Genomic DNA, 17,359 nt, shown 5'->3' on the forward strand with positions numbered 1-17,359 from the left:
CCAGACCAGAGAATATTCCTTATGCAAAGCCAAGGAAGAACTTAAAACTGGAGGAGGAACATAGCAGGGGACTAAACGACAAAATCCAGAGGCCCCCAAAGCCACAAGAAGAATGTGGTGAGTTGCCAAACCAGAGAGCACAGAAGTCAATATCAAAGCCAGGGACCACAGCCAGGAATCCCAGATCCAGGGAGATGAAGAGAAAGAGCAAGTGGGCAGATTACAGCTGGGAGGGGCCCAGGCCAGCTTGGAGCAGGCATTTGAGGCTTGCTTTAATGTGCCTCCAGCTTGGGACTGGGGTGGGGGTGGGCGAGTCAAGGTTAGAGGGGCAATGGGGGGTGGACAGAATGATATTTTCCAGGGATATCTGTTTTCCAGAGCAGAACCTGGGAAGATAGCCTGTGATGGTAGAAGACACTTAGCCACTGCAAGGTCCGGCTTCCACATCCTGAGTGCAATGTGATATCACCTTTGTAAGAGGACAGTGAGAACCTCAGTGAACAGCACAAAGCTCTTTCTCTGGGAGTTGGCATATACCAGCTGCAGTGTCTGTGTCAGGACTGGTTGGTGAATTTCAAGAAAAGAACTGGATAGAAGTCAGCAAAGTCATTACCGAAAAGGAAAAGCAGAATGAGAGAATTGTGCCAGACTTCCAAAGTTCCAGCTTGGCCTCTGAGGACACGGGAATGCAGAGAGAAGCAGATCCCTTTGATATCAAGAAAACATTTATATGGTCACAAGACACTCAGCAGACTCGGCCTGAGCATCCAATGACTGCCTATTACTTCTAAAATCGGCTTGCGAGCCAGCCAGCTGGCAAACACATTTCCCTTCAGTGGGACTGCTCATCTGCTGTTCATGTCCCTTTATTCTCTGCACTCTCCTGTACCCCACACCACCCCTACAGCAACAGAATTACTTCACCCACAATGTGATTGCTACACCCAAAAATGTTTTCTTCTTTTTCCATGTCCTGGGGATGAAACCCAGGATCTCACACATAGGGCAGGCAGCCTGCCACTGATCTACACCTTACCCCAAAAATGTTTCCTCTAGTTCCAGTCCTCTCTGGGCCCTCTGGGGCCCTCTTTCCACTTTCCCACCCAGCATCAGGCAAGCCTTGAACATGCATGACCTATCCTGCCTGCATTCATGAGCACTAGCCAGAAGGTCCGTGGGAAGAGGAAGATCTGCTGCTTACTTATCAGGTGTGTTGGCCACTGCATTCCCTGTCTGCATCTTCATCTAGAAAGAATGCCTGCAGTACTGCAGCTGTGCGTGTCAAGCAAGCAAGTATATCTAGAAGTGCTTTGTAAACTGAAAAGTGCAACCTAGTCGGGAAGAGCCAAGTATGGTAGCACATGCCTATGACAGCTGCACTCAGGAGGATGGTGAGGTCTAGGCTATCCTGGGCTACCCATGACCCTGTTTCAACAACCAAAGCGAGAGTAAAATTATTGTTATTATTACTACTACAGCTTTTCACACCTTAATTGCTATGCCTTCAAATTTGTTACCAGACTGAATAATGTATTGGTTAGAATTGTTTGGTTGCTAATTCAAAAAATACCTAAAATGTAAATGACTTTAACAGATATTTCTCTCGCATATGAAATCTATCCAGAGTTGTGATTTCCAGTATTCCCTTGATACTCCAGGGTATCAAGGACTCATGATTGTTTTTAAAATTTATTTTTATTTTATGTGTATGAGTGCTCTGCCTGCACAAATGTAAGTGTACCTATTGGGGCAATGGATCCCCTGGAACTGGAGTTAAAGGCAGTCGTTAGCCACAATGTGGGTGCTGGGAACTGAAGCCTGGTCCCAGTGCTCTTAACCACTGAGCCATCTCTCTAGCCTTCCCCCACTCTTTTTTTGACCCACGATCTTTTTATCTTTTTGCTTTAACCATGGAGAGCTTCCATTTCAAAGGTTATCTCATAGTCCAAAATAGCTACACAAAATTTAGTCATGGGCTGTATTGATAGCTCAGTGGGTAAGGGAACTTGCCACCAAGCCTAATGACCTGAGTTGATCCCCAGAATCCACATGGTTGAAGGAAAGAATTAACTCCCATAAGTTATGCTCTGACCACCACACATCTACCGGGGGTGAGGAGTAGTGGATGAGTGTGCATGTGCACACATACACTAAATATAAAGTATTTTTTAAAAAATCCAGACTCAGCTGGGCATGGTGGTGCACACCTTTAATCCCAGCACTCTTGAGGCAAATCTCTGTGAGATCAAGGCCAGCCTGGTCTACATAGCGAGTTCCAGGCCAGCTGAGGTTACAGGGAGACCCTGTCTCAAAAAAAAAAAAAAATCCAGACTTTACATCACATTCTAGTCAACTCCTTAAAAGAAGGGAACAAGACCACGCCCTTCCCTTTTAGGTCACACCTGGAAATTCCATTTCTGCTAACCTCGACTAGCCAAATTTAGTAATATGAACACATCGAGAAATGTGAGTTTTATTTTGAGTGATCATGTGTCCAGATAAGGGAGGGGTCTTGTCACTGAAAAAAAAAAAAAAAAGAGGTCTCTGTCCCAAGTGGTCATTTCCCCATCCCCTCTCCATCTCCCTGTGAGTCACCTGAACTCACTCCCCCTAGAAATCTTCTTACTACGGAAGCAAAAGCACACTCCTGCTTTCCCTGCTCTTCTGCCTCAATGCACCAGGTCTCAGCACAGGGCTGGCCACAGCATGTCTTCTTCGTCCCTTCTCTCCTCTCTGTAATGTCCTCAACCCCCAAGAACTCAAATAGGAACCTGGATGCCAGTGAGTCCTCAGTCCAGGCCAGGGAGGAAGATGCCCACTGAGAGGCAGGCCCTGTCATCCAGGCAAGACTTCCCGCCTCCTGCTCAGGAAGGGGAGCAAGCAAGCCCAGTGTGGTGGGGTATACCTTTAATCCCAGCACTTGAGAGGCAGAGGCATGTGGATCTCTGTGAGTTCAAGACCAGCCTGATCTACACAGCAAGTTCCAGTCCAGTCAGGGCTGCATAGTGAGACCTTGTCTCCAAAAAAAAGGGTGGGGAAGCAAGGCATGGGCGCACACCTTTAATCCTAGCACTCAGGAGGCAGAGGCATGTAGGTCTCTGAGTTCAAAGCCAGCCTACATAGTGAGACCCTGTCTCAAATAAAAGGGGGGCGGGGAGCAGTGCAAGTGCAGCTTCTGAGTCCTCTTTCTCTCTGAATCCCAAATTAATTCAATGTAGCCCAGTGTAGCAACTGATCTATATTAGGTGATTGGTAGTGTTTGGGTAATGATACTCCAGCCTCTTACTGTTCTGGAGCTTTCTAACTCTTCAGCATACATAATAGAACTTATGGAGACAAAAAATGGGGGTACTTGGGGAATTGGGGAAAATTTAGGGGGGCTATGATCAAGATATATTGTATACATGTATGAAACTATCAAAAGAATAAATTTCTTTTTAAACAAGAAGTCATTACTAACCAAAGTCCAGAAAATGGATTTCTTGAGTCTTAAAGGCACTAGACACAAGAGCACAATCTTTTAATATCAGCTAATTCCTTCTATAAGCCTCTGCACCAGCCTACCAGGCACTAGAGCTTTCCCACAGAGGAAGGGCCCCTACAGAGGATGGAATGTGCTGGCCAGCAGATGGTGTCCTGGTATCCTGGGAGTGGTGCTGCTGCTGGGAGTGAACTAATGAAGTGGCACATGGGCTTATCAATCACACGATGCTGATTTTGGTTCATAAGCTGGTCAGGGGCTGCTGATCAGTAAGCCAGCTTACTCCTGTGCCAAGTGCTAACTTCAAGCTCCTAAGATGCCAAGCAAGGGTTCACACTCTGCCTGCAGGCCCTGTCTGAACCCATTTACTCTTTCCTCATACCACTCTTCAAATCCAATGGTGCTTAGACTTACTTGCTGTCCATTAAGTGCTTCTGAAAGTGCGGTGTTCACATAGCCTGGACAAAGAGCCCCCTGCTGGAGGTTCCGCTGAGAGATGATCAAAGATTTGCAGAACCTGGTTTTCTAATGCACTTGTTCTTGAATAGCACAGTGATGCTGGAGGAAACTTTGCTCCATAGTTTGGAAGCTCCCTGGTGTGCTAATCTGAAAGAGGCAGCTTTAAGTGGTGCGTTTGAGAAATGTTGACCATACATTGTACCTGTACAGTAGCACTGTAACGTTTCAGCATGATAGGACTTGTGATGTTGGCTGTGTTGCTGCTCCCAATGACTCCAATGAGCCTGCCACATGTGTCTTCCTGTGTACCTGACTCGTGCACCGGTACAGTGTGTACCTGCCCCCATGTTTGCTTATCAGTGTATGCCCACCCAGTGTACACTTACTTTGTGTGAACTGCTCCAATATATGCCAACTGTTGGTTTCTGTGGTCTGTTGACAAGTGCAGAACTCCATAACTCCTGTACAAGGAAATCATTTGCACACAGGCCTCTGTGTGCAAGATTTTACTGAAGATTAGTGAGATGAAGTAGGTTTACATAGCAAAAATACAAAGCCTTAAAAGTTGAATGTCAAACATCCAGGAGCTTAAAACAAACAAACAAACAAAAAACCTTAGTCATTTCTACCACCTAGTCTCTAGCCCTCTACGAAGGCACTTGCCTAGCTGTCCCCCATACTTGGCAACTACATAAAAACCAAATTGCAGAGTTTCTTTGGGGGGCATCATTCTCTCATTCGGAGCCTCCTCTTGATTCTGGGCACCTTCATCCACTTCTTGCCTCCAGCACCCACAGTTCTCCACATGGAGTGCTATTTCTCCACCACCCTAGCATGGTTCTGCTTGATCAAGAATCAGCTCCAGTGCAGAGCCTTAGTAGTCTCCCCCAGAGCAATGCTAACCTTGGTGCCCTCCGCCACAGCACTTCCCAAACCTACCTGTCTCCTTCATTTGTGCCCATCCTCCTTCCTCAGTCTACAGAGCCCCTGTCTTGCTGACATGCTTCCAGTGTCTGGCACACCTCAGAAGTTAAATATGCACAAAGCAAAGGAAAAAAAAAAACAAATTAAGCAACTTAGCTGAGCCCTCTGGGCTTCATTTTCTTCATCATTGAAATGGGGTGGCCAGGTATACCTGGAGGCCTAGGATCTTTGAAAAACTGAGGCAGGAGGTTCATAGGAATCCAGAGATTTAAGACTAACACAGGCATGTATGAAAAATGGACAAGTGGGTGTCCCAGCACTCAGGAGGCAGAGGCAGGTGCATCTCTGAGTTCCAGGCCAGCCTGGTCTACATAGTGAGCTCCAGGCCAGCTGGTCTAGAGGTAGACCTTGTCTCAAAAGACCAAAAAAAAAAAAAAAAAAAAAAAAAAAAAAAAAAAAAAAGAACTAGTGGACCAGCACAGTATCCATCAGCAAGACTGGTGAGATTATGGAGGTGCCCTGGGCAGGTACCATGTAATGTGTGCCCTCATGGTGTGGACACAAAAGTAGGAATGACCAAATGTTAGCATGAGAAGAGGTAACTGCTGTCTCTTGAATTAACCACACATGGTCAATGGGAGAAGGGAAGCATATTATTGGTCATGGGATCATGTCGTGCCAATGTCAAGGGAGGAGGATATGGGAAGTCAATAAGTCAAGGAGACTGGAGGAACAGCTTCCAGTTCCACAGGCCCAAGGTCAGCACTACACCAGCAGAGAGGCAGGTAGAGCTGCTTTCTTCTATAGAGACCCTTTAGAATGCACGCCGTTAGTAAGCAAAGCTCTATTAGGCCTCTGAGGTCAGTCCACAGAGGGGAGGTTTTTGGCCAACACTGGGACTCAACATGTGTATCAACCTGCTTCCATGCTGACAGGAAAGTGTATGTCCTCTATATCCTCATGGCCAGGAGGCTGCTTCCCTACTACCCTCCAGGAGCCTGTTTGACGTGGCTAGGGCTGTCAGGGCACCCAAGCAGGATGTGAAGGGTAGGGAGAAGAAGGCTGGGGTTATTTGGGGACTGCAAACACAAATTCCTATCTTTGCAGACAGGCCCATGCCATTGCCTTGGAGACTCAGTGGCAAGCTTCTTGGTTCCATCTCCCTTTCTTTAGATGTGAGGTGACTTCCATACCAATTCAGTCACACACCCAGCCTGAGATTCAGCTAGAGTTTATTAAAGTGCTTTTTGATGGAGACTGTGTTAGACTCTGGAGAAAGGGACTGGTGCCTTTTCTTCCACAGCTGGGACACAGCCAGATTCCTCCCATCTGCTTATCTGAGTACTTCTGGGGCTGTCGCTCAATGGCAAGGCACTCACCCTGACTGTGCCAAGCTCTGGGATCCATCCCCCAGCACCAGAAAATAAATACAGAAATAACATCAATAAATATTGCTCATCTACTCAGGGCCAGCTCCCCAATAGTTACCTGTTCCCTGAGTCCTCCACCCCTAATCCCTTCCATCTGTGATGGCCAGTAGCTGTGGGGACTGACCTGCCTCACCACACAGCTCCCAAGTCTGGCTCCTCAATTGGGGTGGAAGCTGCCACTTAATAGCGATACATATTTACTGAACACATGGATGTGCTCAACACTGGAAGACACTGTTCATACATAAGGTAGGTGAGTGCTAGACCCATTTTACAGATGAGAAAACTGAAGCACAGTGACATTAACTCACCCTAAGGCTATATACACTGGAGTAAGTGGCTAGTCCAACTCCAGAGCCCTTGCTCTTCACCTCCACTCTGAGACATTCCTCCCTCTATCCTGCCCTGCTCATTTATGCATTCCCACAGAATGCAAAAGCACCAGGCACATGCAAGCACACCTCCTCCTCCCCCTCCTCTTTCTCTCCCCTTCCCCTCCCCATCTTCTGCTCCAGATTATGGGAAGTATGGCTCCCACTAGGGAAGCAGACACCAGAGAGCTACAAGGAAGCAGCAGAGAGCCAGAGCCTATACAGGTAAGGGAGGAAGGGGACCACAATCCCACCATTGAGCCAGTGCTGGTGCCATTTGCACCAAGCACGTTATAGACACCTTCTCCTATTCAAAAAGGTCTGTGCAGGCAGGTGCTGTGCTCAGATGGGTTGAGGAGCTTGCAGCTATAAATACTGGCACTGTTGCCAGAACTGTTGAACCCAAATGTCCTACCCATCCTCCATGAACCAGGGAACCGTCCATGGACTCACTGTATACCTAGTGGGTCCTTCCTGCTGCACACCAGGGAGCACAGCAAACCATGAGGAGGACGTGAGCTGGCCTGGCTCCCAGAAGGTCACATACAAGAGGCCCCTCAGCTGTGAATTTTAGTCAGGATGTACAGACCACCAGAATTAAGTGGGCCTCAGAAACCACTGTATTGTCACAGTGTTTGATTGACTTGATAACCCTGTGCCACACAGGGGTGCTGTGCCACACACATGCCCTGCACCCACTTAATGCCCCTGTCCAACTTTGGCATGGTCACCTCCTAAATCAATCTGGAACCAATGCCCCAGTCATGGTCATAGAGGAAGTCACTGCAGCTAGGAGGATTTTGTGTCCCCTTCCAATAACTCTGTCACTTCCAAACCTAAACTCCAGCCTCAGTGGACAGGGCCTTTCTGGGAGCTGTCTCAGGGCTACAGGGGCAGACCTGGCCAGGCAGTTGTATGTCGTCATGGGTAGCAGTCCAGGTTCACAGTCGCTATGTCATTTGTTTTCAAGACTCTAGCATAACCAGCAGCGCAGGTGCAGGTTGGAGTAGCAGCATAGGAACCACTGGGTGTTGACTATCAATGTCTGCTAATGTTCCTGGCTGAGTCCACTGGGTACCTGTGCCTGGCTTCTGGACTGAGCATCGCTTCCAGCCTGTCTCCTCAGGCACCTTGTCTCCAGTCCTTCCAGAGCATACAGCCATTCTGGGCCCTCTGGACATACATGACACTTGGGTTTGTTTATTGGGGGTCGGGTGTGGCAGGATCATGCAGTTTGCCCCTGGTGGGAAGTCATGACTACTTTGCTCAGCATTCTTGACACTTCCAAGGGCCGTTCCTGCAGGTGTTCTTCCCTCATTTCTTCCCTGAGTCTTTCTGTCTCCAGCTTGTAAATGTGGTGCTGAGCTCCAGGCTGCTGGGGAACACTTCAAAGATATAAGCAATGCACAGCAAGTTCTCCTGCATACTTCTGTTGATGATCACCTACAGGTGAGACAAAGATGAAACATGGTCAGAGACAGGATAGGGATGCCCTTGGTACTACTGGACTGTGCACCTGCAGGATGATGAAGCTCCCCAGAAGACTCTTCCTATGTACTTCCTGGGCAGATACTTCAGCCCATGAATGAAGGTGGCCATGGACCATGGAAGGGGGATGGGTGGGTGTGGTCTGAATAGTGGCTGTTTTCGTAGTGAGCACAGAAGCTAGGACTGCCAACCCCGAAGCCCCTGATGGTTCTCAGATGAACCAGGAAACCCTTTGTGAGTTCTCCAGGCCTGCTGGGTTTCTCCTCTTTCCCCACAGAGTACAGAAATTTCTGGGGAGCACATTAGTTGTCCTGGGGCTGGCTCCAAGGAGACTACCATACAAGAGTCCTCTGCAGGACCCCAGGGACAGCAGAGGTTTTGAATCCTTTCACCCCAGCAAGTCCAACTCCATGTATAAGTGCCACAATCCAATCACTGTCAAGTGGGAGGAAAGGGCAGGGGGCCTGAAGTCTAAGAGCAGACTACCTTTTGAAGTTGATGGAATTTAAGCCAGACCTCTTCTCTTCATCAGTGACAGGACAGGCAGACACTGTTCCAGGGGAGGGAAGCTTAGAGGCTTGGGGTAGTAGCAATAGATGAGATAGGACAATGTGCTGCACATGCGGCTTAGGTGGGGGAGGGTACCCAGGGGCCTGTGTCATGGAACAGTCATATGTCTGAACCCTGGTGGTAATCACATGGACAAACGTGCACAGAGCAAATCCAACTGGTAAAATCTGAAGCAGGCTGGTGACTTCATCAATGCCAGGTACCCCAGTTGCTAATGTCACTATCTACTGAGTGTGTACCTTACATGAGATTATGATCACATGCAAAGCCACAGTTATCTCAAAATGTTTACACAAGTAAAGTTAAGCAAAGAAGTTCTTTTTTTTAAAAAAAAAGTTATTTCTGGGGGCTGGAGAGATAGCTCAGTGATTAAAAGTACGTACTTTTAATCCTTGTAGAGGACCTAAGTTAAGTTTCTAGCACCCACATCAGGTGACTCACAACCATTAGTAATTCTAGCTTCAGGGGGATCAGACACCTCTGGCCTCCTTGGGCATCTGCGCTCATATGCACATAAATCCCCTGCATACATACAAATAATCAAAAGTAATAAAATTAATATTTTAAAAAGTGTTATTTCTGGGGATAGAGCAGGCACTTAACATTTTTAAAATTCTATTTATTATTTTTATTTTATGTGTATGCATGTATTGCCTGCATGTAGGTAAGTGTACCCGTGTCATGCAATGCCCACAGAGGTCAGAATAGGCTGTTGGATACCCTGGGACTGGAGTTACGGACAGTTGTTAGCTGCCATGTGGGTTCTGGGATTCAAACCGGGGTCTTCTGCAAGAACAACCAGTGTTCTTAACTGCTGAGCCATCTCTCCAGCCCCTCACACTTAACATTTGCAAGGCCTTTGGTCAATTCAATAAATAAATAAATAAATAAATAAATAAATAAATAAATAAATATCTCTAGATGGACAATTCTCTGAACTAAATTAATAAGATAAGAATGACAGAACCACTCAAAATTTTCTTTAAAGCAACTTTTGATTCTAAGAAAGACATTAAAGACTCTTTGAAGAAGGGCTTGGGATGCAGCTTAGTCAGTAGAATACTTCTTAGCATGAAGCCCTGGGTTCAGTCCTCAGTACTGCATAAACCAGGTATGGTGGAACATGCCTAGGAACCCAGCAATTGGGAATGGGTTAAATAAATAAATAAATAAATAAATAAATTGCTATTGCTCAGATTCCACTCCTAGGATGGATGTAAACTGAGTGTGGGTTAGGGCTTTTGGTATATGTCAAAAGCTTCCAAACAATTATAAGATACATCCTGGTTGGGACCCCTTCCACCCCCAGTCAGGGAAGAATCCTTCCTAGTATCACTACAAGGTCAGCACCCAGCTGTTTGACAGAAGTGGCTGTCAATCCCTGGTGGACAGTGAAGGGAAGATATCAATTCAGATCCATGTGGTCTAGGGGTGACCAGCCTGACACTGCACAGCATAAGGACTGGCACAGGGTCACAGACTTCAGGGCCACAGAGGTGTCAGGGAGGGAGGCCTAGTCCCATCTTCTTGTCATTCTCATGACATTATCATAGGGTTACTGGAGCCTGCTCCAATGGGTAGCAAGGACAACTTGGCACTTACTTAGAGATAAACAGGGTTTTACCACAACCCCAAACATCTACCAGAAAGTAGGAAGCTAAACTCGGATCCTCTGAGCTTATGCTCACCACTAGGTTGAGAGAGGTAGAAACTACTGCCCAAGTGTGGGGTCTCCAGGTCACTCAAAAAATCACAAAGCAGGGCTGGAGAGATGGCTCAGTGGTTAAGAGCACTGGTTGTTCTTACAGAAGACCCGGGTTTGAATCCCAGCACCCACATGGCAGCTAACAACCGTCCGTAACTCCAGTTCCAGGGGATCTGACAGCCTCTTCTGTCCTCGTGGGTATTGCACGACACTGGTACACTTACCTACATGCAGGCAATACACACATACACATAAAATAATAAATAAAATATTTTTTTAAAAATCACAAAGCAGGGCCAGGCGTGGTGGCGCATACGTTTAATCCCAGCACTCAGGAGGCAGAGGCAGATGGATCTCTGTGAGTTCAAGGCCAGCCTGGTCTACATAGTGAGTTCCAGGACAGCTGGGGCTACAGGGAGACCCTGTCTCAAAAAAACCAAAAAAAAAAAAAAATCACAAAGCAAGTTAAGTGCACAGGAGCAAGCCTGTAATCCCAGCACTAGGGAGGCTGGGTGGAAGTATCTACAGTTTCCATAAAAAAGGAGAAAAAAAGGAAGGGAGGGAGGGAGGGAGGGAGGGAGGAAAAGACAAGCATCAAGGGAGCTTGAGCATCAAAGGTTCCATGTCCAGCAAAAATAAAACAAAACAACAACAAATGGCAAAAAAAATATGGGACATGGGGCTGGAGCTCAGTTGGTAGATTGCTTGCTGAACATGAGAAGAGCTCCGGGTTAGATCCCCAGCACCACATAAAACTGCACATGGTTACACACTGCTGTAATTCTGACACTAGGGAGATGAAGGCAAGAAGGATCAAAAGTTCCAAGGTCATTCTCAGGCTATCTAGAAAGTTCAAGGCTATCTCAGGCTACACAAGAGACTCAAGAATAAGAAAGCCAAGAGCACAAACAGGTCTTTTGTTGTTGATGATGATTTTTCAGTGCTGAGGATTGAATCCATGCTAGGCAAGCACTCTACCACTGAGCTATACTCCCAGTCCCATGACCAGTTTTCAGCACTCATGAAGTAAAAAGGGAGCAGGAAACAGACCCTGAACACTCATTCTCACCTGCCTCTGCCTCTGGTGAGCTGTGTGATTAGAGACAGGTCTCTCCTCTCCCTATGAAAAACATCTGGATTAGGGAGAATCCCTGGGCTGGCCTGTGCTTTGGCCCTGCTCTAGAAGGTGTGGGATGCCTGCAAGGAAGGCTTGGAAGGAGTCCCAGCTGGAAAGTTTAGCCAGGGATCTGGAGTACAGGACAGGTAGTTAAGATTAGGAATTAAGCAGATGATTCACACTCAAGGCACGATCTTCCTGAAGGCACATGGCAGTCACATGGGACCCACCTCTCTGGAGCCAGGCTGTTCTGAGCAATTCTGCCCTCAGAAGAACTTTAAGGAAGGAGAGTAGACAGGTCTCCCCCTTTGCCCCATACCCACAGGGGGGCCTCCTACCTCAACTTTCTCCACCACTTGTTTGCTGAAGGAGCAGACAGATCTTGATGGAACAGGTGATGATCATATTCTTGGGGCGCTCATGCTGGCTGGAGACCCCATAGAAGGAGCTGCCCTCATCCTTGATGTTGGTGTTGAGGTCTGCCTCTGGGAGATATGGGAAGGTAAGATCATAGGCAGGCCTTGTCAGAGGGATGGGCTCCGAATTAAGAATTCCAGGGTCACAGCACAGACTCTTGAACCAGAGATAAATCAGGAGAGCTTAAACAAAACAAAGACAAGGCTACAGGTGTAGTTCAGTGGTAGAGCCCTTGTTTGGCAGGTCCTGTGTTCCATCCCCAACACCACAATAAGAAAAAAAATGGGGGACTGGAGAGATGGCTCAGAGGTTAAGAACACTGACTGTTCTTGCAGAGGACCCAGGTTCAATCCCAGCACCCACATGGTGACTAACAACCATCCTTAACTCCAGTTCCAGGGGATCCAATACCTTTTTCTGACCTCTGTTGGCATGGCATGACATGGGTGCACTTACATACATGAAGGCAATACACTCATACACATAAAATAAATAAAAATAATAATTTTTATAAAGAAAAAAATGAAATGTGCACAGATGATGGGCTGCTTCTGCCAATCCCTACATCCAAGCCTATTGTGAAATTTGGCTGTTTCCTAAACAACAGGAAACAAAATTGCTAAGGCCCCCACAAAAGTCAGGCAACTGTTTAGATACTATATTATTTTTACTTTTTCATTGTCTGACCAAGTACCTGAAAGACAAATTAAGGGAGGAGAGATTTATTTTCACTGACAGTTTCAGTCCCTTATAGCAAGGAAGGCATAGCAGGAAAGTTCCACCGTGTTCTACCCTTGGTGGCAGAAGCATACGTTGGCAGCTATTCACATGATATACTCTAAGAAGTCAAGAATCCAGGCCAGAACTATAATCTTCAAAGGCCAGGCACTGGTGCCCCAATTTCACTAGCCACACCCCACCTCTTAAAGTATCCACAACTTTCAAAATAGCACCCCAAGCTGAGGCTTGAACATTGAAAACATGAGCATAGAGTGGGGAACATAGTACATGACTCTCACAGTGCAAATGCATTTAGTGCAACGTCAAAAGCTTCCAAAGTTTTCGTGTCCCAATAACGTTCCTATGTCCAAAGTTGAAGCTTCTTCTGAGACTCAGGGAATCTTTTAGCTAGGAGTACCTGGTATACACCTTTAATTCCAGCACTTGAGAGGCAAAAGCAGGAAGATCTCTGAATTCAAGGCCAACCTGGTCTACACAGTGCGTTCCAAGCCAGCCAGGGCTATATAGTGAGACCCTATCTCATAAAACAGAAACAAAGGCCGGGTATGGGGTCACATACCTTTAATTGCAGCACTCAGGAGGCAGAGGCAGGCAGACCTCTCTGAGTTCAAGGCCAGCCTGGTCTACACAGCAAGTACCAGGCCAGTGGAGGGAACAGGGAGACCCTGTCTCAAAGAAAACAGTAAGTAATTATCTTTACATTTTGGGGGGCTGGAGAGATGGTTTGGTGGTTAAGAGCATGTATAGCTTTGCAGAGGACATTGGGTGGCTCATAACTGCTTATGACTCCAGATTTAGGGTATCCAACACCCTCTTCTGGCTTTTTTAGCATTGCACTCATGTGTACAAATCCATACACAGACCTACATATACACATAACTAAAAATAAAAATAAGATTCATAAAAAAGAGAGAAAGCTATTAGGCGTGGTGTGCATGCTTTTAATCCCAGCGCTTGGGAGGCAGAGGCAGGTGAATCTCTGTGAGTTCAAGGCCAGCCTGGTCTACATAGCAAGTTCCAGGCCAGCTGGAGCAACAGGGAGACCCTGTCTCAAAAGAGACAAAAGAAAAATAGACATACTTCTGATATACAATGGCAGAGTAAACATTCCCATTCCAAAAGGAAGGAATAAGAAAACAGAAAAAAATAGATTTAGATTGTACCAAAGCAAGACTGAAATGCAGAAGAGCAAACATTAACCCTTGGAGCTCCATATCCAGCTCTTCTGGGGCCCATAGTGGCATTATCTGAGCTCCAAGAAGCATGGACAGCCCAGCCCCTATGGCCCTGCCATTTGCAGCAGATGTGGTCTCTCTCTTGGCAGGTTCCTCTTGTTGCCTGCAGCTTTTCTTGGCAGATGTCCCACATTCTTGGCATCTCCAATATCCTGGGGTCTCCATTGCAACTTAAGCTTCACTTTCACAGTTTCATGCCCAGCTTGCTGGGGGCTCCCCACAGGAATCCAACCCCAGACTCCCAAACCTATCTCTGAAATCTTGGTGCAAGCCCCCATGACCCTGTATCCTTTGCATTCCACATGCCTGAAAAAGTAGTATCACATGGATGATGCCTAGTTCTCCTGCCAGCTTGAGAAGTGCCCAGGCCCCTATGAATTACATCTCTTATGCACCTGAATCTTGGAAAACATTGCCTGAGGTGACCCTTGTCCAACAGGATGCCCTTCCGCACTCTCTTTTGAAGTGACTTTTCCAATGGGCTCGCAAGTTTACACCCCAGAGCTTACTTTAGGAGGGATCAGCCTTCAAACAGTATTCCTGTTGTCCTAGTGCAAAGTGCACCACTGCTCTTTAATGGCACTAATCTCTAAAAAGTTGCAGCCCCTTGGTCTCCATTTGTTCTGTCTGTAACTTCAACTGCATTTACACTTCTTTCCTTGCCCAAATGTAGTTTTCAAATCTTTTTGCCTCACTTTTTGCCTTCAGTTCTATGAACCTGGCTAGAAAGGAATGATAGTAATGCCACAGCCTGAACATTATACTGTCTTGAAATTTCCTCTATTTGCCCATTATTTTTTAAAAATTCAGCTTCACTCAAATTTCAAGACATCAGCAGAACAGAGATTCTTTGTCAGAATGTAACACAAATGGCCTCTAGCACATTCTCCCAGTAGAACTCTGTCCCACCTGAAACGTCATGAGCAGTCTGCATTTCTACAGGCATTCTGGTCCCATTAAGCTCCACTTACAGCACTTTGGGACTTCTCTGACCTACACCTCCAAACTCTTCAACATTACTTCCACAAACTGATTTCAAAGGCCTATGAACCACAGGATCAGGTTTATAATAGCAACAACCATCCATTGGTACCAACTTTTTTATTTTTGGGGGGGGTCTTTTCGAGATCCAGCTGACCTGGAACTCACTATGTAGACCAGGCTGGCCTTGAACTCACAGAGATCTGCCTGCCTCTGCCTCCCAAGTGCTATTATACCTGGCAGAACTAAGGAGGAATGATTTATGTTGGCTCACAGCTTCAGATATTTTAGTCTATCATTATGGGGAAGACAGGAGGCACGAAAGAGACTTCTTCACATCCCAGCTGAGCAGGAAGCAGAGACTATAATCAGTAGCCAGGGGTAGATATAACTTTCAAAGGCCCGCTACCAGTGCTCTATTTCTGCCAGCCACGCCCCACTGCCTACAGTCTCCACAGTCTTCAAACTACCGAACAAGCAGGCAACCAAGGATTCAAAACATGAGCCTTCAGAAGAAATTTCAGATTCAAATCATTATACATACCAACATACCTAGCAATGTAGTCTCCAATTTTGCTTCTAAGAGAGTTTCATAGTCTAAGACTTTTTCTTATTAAACTGCAAACATGTACATCAGTAGTAGCAGTTTTTATTTTAATGAGTTTATCAGAACATTTTCAGAATCAATTTTTAAATTTTTTTATTTATCTATTTTATGTATATGAGTGTTTTGCCTGCATGTATATAAGGGCACCCATGTCATGCAATGCCCACAGAGGTCAGAAGGAGTCGGATCCCTTGGAACTGGAGTTAAGGACAGTTGTTAGCTGTCATGAGGGTGCTGGGAACCAACCTGGGTCCTCTGCAAGAGCAGCCAGTGATCTTAACCCCTGAGCCATCTCTCAGCCCAGAAGCAATTTTGATAGTGGGGGAAAAAAAATGGGGACAGAAATCTCAGAACAGGGGACTGGCAGATAGGATGCTGGGAAGTCCTCAACATCTCATCCTCTAGGCAGCCTGTCACTGGACCCTACTGATGGTCTTGGGTGGGCCTCTCATTGCACCTCTATGGCACTACTAGGTTTTCGCCTTTTTTCTTTTCACATCGGACTCAACCTCTAAGCTTAGTCTCCTCCAGTGTTCTCTTCCCTTCCTCTACTTCATCTCCTAACTCTTTAAACCACAACTCTATTGCATCTCTCTATGGTCTAAACGAGCTCACAGAGTCTTTCTGCTACCAGGGCAGTAGTCTGAGTCCCTGTCCTGGATGGTGGGGCCCTTCGCCAGTCCTGCCATTCACTGGTCCTCTCAGCCAGCTCATCATCCATCCCCAGACACAGTGTTTTTCCTTTCTTTCCTGTTATCTATTGAGCTGATTAGAAAATTATCCTTTATGCTTCCCTCTCAGCAAAGGATGCAGCAAAGATAGAGCAGCCTCAGTTTATCAAAGAGCTTCCCTGAAGTTAGGTGCACCTTGGCTAAGGTCATGCCATTGACAAGTGACGGACTCAGGGCTATAGTTCCAAGTACAATGCTTTCCCAATCCAGCAGATGGAGGACAGTGTTGCATGAACCAGTTCACTGCCAATGAACCAGTTTACTGCCTTGGGAATCAGAAGTGGGAATTGTGTGTCTATGTATCCTACCATTTAGGGATCTCTAACACCAGAACTTAGACCCACATCAAATCACTATCTGTGCTAGTACAGAGACTTCCAAATCAGAAGGAACATATATTTCAAAAGACTGGCTTTTCCTTTGTTTGTTTTATAGGGGTCTGTTCTGGGTACCTGCTATGTAGAACAGGCTGGTCTCAAACTTGCAGCAACACTCCCACTCTTGCCTCCTCAGTGCTGGGATCAGAAGGATGTGCCACTGTACCTGGCAATGACAATTTTCTAAAGAGTTTCATTAAGACAGAGTCGACTACATATATAACGTGCTTGGTTCATATTCACCCCCATTACTGTCTTGTTTCCCTTTTCTTCAAGTCCTCTTACTTACACCAAATAGTTCCCCTTCTACTTTTGTGTCTTTTGAAAATGTATATTCATGCATTTATATTTATTTGTATATAAAAAGTATAAATTCTACATATGAGAAAACATGATATTTGTCTTCTGAGTCTTCCTTAATTTGCTTGAAATCATGAACTCTAACTCTATCTATTTTCCTGCAACAAAAGACTAATTCTTAGGGTGAGGGCTCTCCCCTACACTCACACAACTGATTTCAGATTACTACCACATGAACCAGAATGTACAAATGCAGAGGGAGCTGCAGACCATAATTAAGGTTCTGCTACTCAGAACTCTGATAAAGGAATCTGTGGAACCCTGGTGTGGGCAGAATAGAGCACCAGGCAAGGTAGTTCTACTAGTGGCCACTAGGGAATGCTCAAACACTATTTTTCTAGCCTGTGGAGCAGTTTTCCAAGCAT

The 17,359-nt window shown here is 46.2% G+C and overlaps 1 pseudogene; it reads right to left on the bottom strand.

Annotated features, from left to right (window-relative positions):
- Positions 1-7,979: 7,979 nt before the first annotated feature.
- LOC103727590 overlaps positions 7,980-17,359 on the bottom strand; it is a 28,028-nt pseudogene continuing 18,648 nt past the window's right edge.

Source organism: Nannospalax galili, unplaced genomic scaffold, assembly GCF_000622305.1.
Source record: "Nannospalax galili isolate Female #2095 unplaced genomic scaffold, S.galili_v1.0 scaffold589, whole genome shotgun sequence".
Classification (NCBI taxonomy): Eukaryota; Metazoa; Chordata; class Mammalia; order Rodentia; family Spalacidae; genus Nannospalax; species Nannospalax galili.